Genomic DNA, 5,447 nt, shown 5'->3' with positions numbered 1-5,447 from the left:
CATAGAAACTTCTGCTATCTGTCTTTAAATTCTGTGATGCATTTTTCTGTCCTGTTCTTTCTTACGGTTCCTTATCGCTCGCCTTGTGGCTTTCTTTTGACCTTTCATGCTTTCCCAATCTTCCAGTTTCATACAGTTTTGATCACTTTGTATGCCTCATCTTTCAGTGTGAGAGATGGGGAGGGAAAGTGGTGTGGGGGGTGAGGGAGAGGGGAGGAGATGGGGGAGAAGAGAGGGTTGTGGAGGGGGTGGTGCGGGGATAAGGGGATTGGGGAAAGAGGCAGCGCAGAGGAAAGAAGGGGTGGAGAGAGGGCTGTAGGAGAGAGCTGGGAACGGTGGGTGAGAGTAGGAGGAGAGATGGGAGAAGAGAATAGGAGGAGTTGGGTAGGAGAGGGAAAATGAGGACATGGGGTGATGAGCGAGGGCTGAATGGCATGAGGGGGAGTAGAGGGGTGGAGGGTGTAGGACAGGGGGGTTATAGGAGAGAGGGAGAGGAATGAAGGAGAGGAGTAGAGGTGAGGAGCAAGTGGAAGGTGGAGGAGGGGGAGGAGACAGTGAATGAAGTGGGGGGCAAGTGATGGGGAGGAGAAAGGAGGAGAGGTTGCAGGAGAGAGGGGGAAGGAGGGGGAGGAGAAGGGGAGGAGGCGAAGACGTAGGGGAAGTTTGGGGTGTTAAGGCGAGGGAGAGGTTGGGATGGAGTAGTAGAGGGGGTGGAGAAGCGGGTGAGAGGTGGAGTAGAGATGGACTTGGGGTGGAAGGTGTGTGGAGGGTTGGGGAGGAGAGCGGTGAAGATGATAAGGAGGGGGAGCATTGGGGAGGACGGTGGGAGGTGAGGGGGAGGAGAGAGTGTGGGAGGAGAGGCGGAAGTGGGGGAAGGAGGGGGAAGGTGAGGAGGGAAGGGGAGCAGAGTCAGGGAGGAGAGTCATGGAGGAGGGGGCAGGAGAGATGGGAGAGTAGAGGGGAGGACAGGTGGGAGGAGAGGATACGAGGGGAGAACATGGGGGGAGGGAAGGGGTTCAGGAGAAGGGATGAAGAAGAAGGGGACGGTAGAGTGGAAGAAGTGAGTGTGGAGAAGAGGGGAGGAGAGAGCGGGGAAGGGGAGAGGAGAGGAGGGGAGGTAAAGAAAGGAGAGGGTCGAAGATGAGAAGGGGTGAGGTGAGGGGATGAGGAGACAGGGCCCAAATAGAGAGGGGAGAGGGGAGAGAGGAGAGGTGAGCGGGAGAGGGGAGAAAGGAAGGAGAGGGGAGAGGTGAGGGGGAGATGAGAGAGATATGGGGAGGAGAGAGAGGAGGTGGAGAGGGAGAGAGGAGAGTAGAGAGGAGAGTGTGGAGAGGAGAGCAGGGAGAGAGGAGTGGAGAGAGGGAAGGGGAGAGGGGAGAGGGAAGAGGAGAGGGGAGAGGGAAGAGGAGACAGTGGTGAGGAGTGAGAGGAGTGAGTAGTGACAAGTAAGAGGAGGGGTAGGGGGGAGAGGAGAGAGTGGAGAGTTGAGCGGGAGAGAGGAGAAAAGAGCTGAGGGGAAAGGTGAGAGGAGAGAGAAGAGAGGGGAGAGGAGAGAGGAGGGAGCAGAGAGCAGAGGGGGAGAGCCGACAGTGGTGAGGAGTGAGAGGAGAGAGAAGTGAGGAGAGACAGGAGAGGGGAGAGGAGAGAGGGAAGAGGCAAGAGGGGAGAGAAGAGAGTAGAGACGGAGGAGGAGGGGGATAGGGGATGAGGACAGAGGGGTAAAGGAGAGAGAAGAGATGGGAGGGGGAGAAGGGAGAGGAGAGAGTGATGAGGAGTGAGAGGAGAGGAGAGAGGAGAGTGGGAGGAGGAAGGGGAGAAGGGATGATGAGAGATGGGAAGGGGGAGAAGAGAGGAGAGGAGAGAGCAGAGGGGAGACGGCAGAGTTGACTGGAGGAGAGAGAGAGGGAAAGGGGAGAGGGGGAAGAGAGAGAGGGGAAGAGACAGAAAGAGGGGGAAGAGAGTGAGGGGAGGACAGTGTAGGGGAGGTGAGGGGAGGAGGGAGGGGGATGAGAGAGATGGGGTGGAGAGAGAGTGTGCAAGAGGGAAGGAGAGAGGGGAGGAGAGAGAGGGGAAGGCGAGAGAGTGGGTGGAGTGAGGGCGAGGAAGGAGAGAGTGTTGAAAGAGAGGGGAGGTTAGGGGATGATGGAGCGGGGAGGAGAGAGAGGGGAGGGAAGGGTGTGTGAGGAGAGAGGGGGAGGAGAGAGAGTGGGGACGGAGAGAGGGAGGAGAGAGAGGGGAAGTTAGGGGGAGGACGGAGAGGGGAGGAGAGAGAGGGGAGGAGAGAGAGGGTAGGGAAGGGAGTGGGAGGAGAGAAGGGGAGGATGGAGTGGGGAAGAAGAGAGGAGGAGGAGAGAAGGGGCGGAAGAGAGGGGCGGAAGAGAGAGGTGGAAGACTGAGAGTGGGAGGATGGGGTAGAGAGCAGCAGGGGGAAAGGAGAGTGTTAGAGATGGGGAGGAGGAGAGTGGGTGAGGTGTGGGGGCGAGGAGGAGGAGAGCAGAGGTGGATATTAGCGGGGAGAGAAGAGGTGAGGGGGAGGAGGTGGTGGTGCGGAGAGAGGGAGAAGACAGCAGGAGGGGGTGGGAGCAGAAGGAGGTGGCGAATCTCACAACTAACAACAGGGCAATTCCAAACTAATCTTTCAAACATACTGCAGCCTTAGTGCACCAACACTTCCCAGACAATGCTGAAAAGAGAGAAAGAAAGAACATAATAAGAACGGGCCAGAAAAAGTGAATTTCACCAATCACAGTCTCAATGAGATTCCCTTTCCCTTCCAATGTCTCCAGGACGGAAATAAAGGAAATGGGAGAAATTCAATAACATGTGACATCGAAATTCATTGGATCGATTTTCCCATTGGCCAGAAAACCAAATAACGACGAGTCGAGTCACCACATTCCGAGTTAACAGGGTTTCTGAGGTAACTTCCAGCAGCAAAAATCCTCAACTGTGGGTCTGGGAAAATTTCACGGAGTATGGTCAGTCGGAGCAAAAGTAAGGAAGTCGTTCGTTTCTGCAGTGTTTCATCACAACAGCGATGAAATAACAGTCTCCATTCGGTTCCAGCAAACGCACAAATTGCCTGGAACATCAGAGCTGTTTGCGATTTTCCGCGTGGGACTATCCCACACCACAGTTAATTCCCCGGGAAGCAAACCCATTTTACTTTTGTTTTCAACATCAATACAGTGGGGGCGGAAACAGCATTTTAACAAGCTGCAGCATTGGAGTTAAACAGCAGATATAGCAGTGGCGGGACTCGAACCCGCGCCCCTTTCAAGACTGGAACCTGGATCCAGCGCCTTAGACCGCTCGGCCACACTACCAGCCGACCGCACGACCCGTTTTCTTGCATTTCCAATTGGGCCCCTGCAGAACAACAGACGCAAAGTCACATGAAAAGGGTTCCATGATCCCTCTCCGACTCGCACAGCTGCTGGGATGTGCCCGGCTACAATGTCAATGTCGCAGTAGATAATGATAGCCAATCAATCCAGACAAAAATCAATGGTAAGCTGAGTCTATCTTCTCAGACTCTTTCCGGCTACATATGTATCTGTGAGTGCGTGACAATATACGTTCGCTTAAGATTTGGTCAAATAACCATGAGCTGCTTGACATTACTGCAATTTCGATTCTTGCTTTGCTAAATGATTTCACCCATTGCTCGAAACAGGACGACTTTCACGTTTACACGGAACACGAAACTCGCCGGACTACAGGGAAAATGCACAAAACTGAGCAGGCCGTGTTCCAAATCATACCGTGCAGCATTTATTCAGTCACTGTGTCTGTTTTGCAGAATAAGGGTCCCAAAGAAAGTTCTCTACCCTAAAACCGGAGGTCGCATTACATTCCGAGAGCGACAGATCACATTGTGAGGATGCTCTGACCTCGGAGCCTGTTCGAGATGACACTTTCCGTGCCTTTTACCTTAACCGTGCAATTTGCTGCAGAGATGTTCACTCCTGGACATGAGCCACATGGATACCAAGTGAGTCGGAAACCTGTGCGGGAATCGACGAGAAGCGACTCAATACATTTTGCTAACTTCCATGGTGCTTATTAGAAATGGCGTTTCTGTTCACCTCAATCTAAAAGGCAGTTTCTGAACATAGTAACAGAACTCAAAAGGTAATTACCTCACCCCACCGCCACTCCGGAAGAGGTGCTAACTGCCCTTGATTGCTTTTTGTTCTCGATGTGAAGAGCTCTCACGCCTGAGTCACCTTCACGTCTCTGTTTGCTGAGTGAATCACAAAGAAGGAGTTTCACCAGAGCTTCAATTGCCACACTTCTCCACTCGCCCTCTCCGTGAACATTTTCCTGCTCGTCAGTGATTTAAAGAAAATCAAATGGATGCGATGTCATTCTGTAGCCTCTCTGTCGATTCCTCCGTTACAGTTGCAACATGGCTTAGATCTCGGGGCGCACCTTAATACTAGCGACGCTATGACAGCACAGGTCCGGAGGTTCCTCTCAGAGTGTATGTTTTTTTTTCATTGCTGTTGCTGATTGAATGAGCCACTAACGTGCGAACTGCTCCAAAACATGATTCAGGACCTCCGGTGCCAAATCTCGCGCGTTGAATAACGACAGACAGCTTCCAAATGAAGCCTTTCAGAGACGACTTTGGGGTACGTTTGACAGACAGACAAGTTCAGGAATTCGTGGTGCGCTGTGACACCAGCGCATCAGCTTCTTCCCTGCCTTTGAACCGGGTCGCCTGCGCAAGGAATGCAAATGCGGTACTGCTTTTCGTGGAAGGATCAGAACGCGGCAACTACACTCTCAAACAGAATGGCATATGATCAGAACCAGGTTGGAGAAAAACTTTATAACGCTTTGCACAGTAATTAAATGGAGTTGCCTTGCATTTCACTACGAGAGCAGATTCGTTCAAGCAAATTCGAAGGCAGGTTGCAGATGGGAAAGCAAGCAAGGAAGCTCCGTTCTTGTGCATGTGAAAGGCTGCACTTGAAAAAGAAAGCAGTTTCTACCCAGTCTCGAACTGGGGACCTTTCGCGTGTTAGGCGAACGTGATGACCACTACACTACAGAAACCAGCCGAGGCAACCGTACTGCAGCTCAGTGGCATCCAGCACTGAAAGTTGAAGCAATTCTACGTTTCACCTTTCTGTTTCCAATAGCTTGTTATTGTCCAGCGAAATTAACATCTTGAAAACGTAAAAAAAAACACGTGAAATTGATGACAAAATATAGACAAGGATGTCGTCAATGTTTGGACCGTAGGGCGAGGTGGAATAAGCTGGGACGACTTTCCCCGCAGCATAACGGCTGCGACATGATCTTATGGAAGGGTTGTAAACTGAGTATTTATGTGTTTTACCCAAGTTGGGGTGAGTTGAAAAATCGAGAGCATCGGTTTAATGTGAGTGGGCTGAAATTGACAAAGGACCTGAGGCACATTTCCCACACGGAAGGTT

General features: G+C 52.2%; 1 non-coding gene across 1 annotated transcript; it reads right to left on the bottom strand.

Moving 5' to 3' along the window:
• Nucleotides 1-3,244: 3,244 nt before the first annotated feature.
• trnal-cag (transfer RNA leucine (anticodon CAG)) lies at nt 3,245-3,326 on the bottom strand. The gene has a single exon. It is a non-coding gene; the product is annotated as a tRNA-Leu (tRNA).
• Between the last annotated feature and the right edge of the window lie 2,121 nt (nt 3,327-5,447).

This window comes from Chiloscyllium punctatum, chromosome 31, assembly GCF_047496795.1.
Source record: "Chiloscyllium punctatum isolate Juve2018m chromosome 31, sChiPun1.3, whole genome shotgun sequence".
Lineage (NCBI taxonomy): Eukaryota > Metazoa > Chordata > Chondrichthyes > Orectolobiformes > Hemiscylliidae > Chiloscyllium > Chiloscyllium punctatum.
The sequence above is the reverse complement of the archived record's forward strand: the minus strand, read 5'-3'. Positions and strand labels throughout refer to the sequence as shown.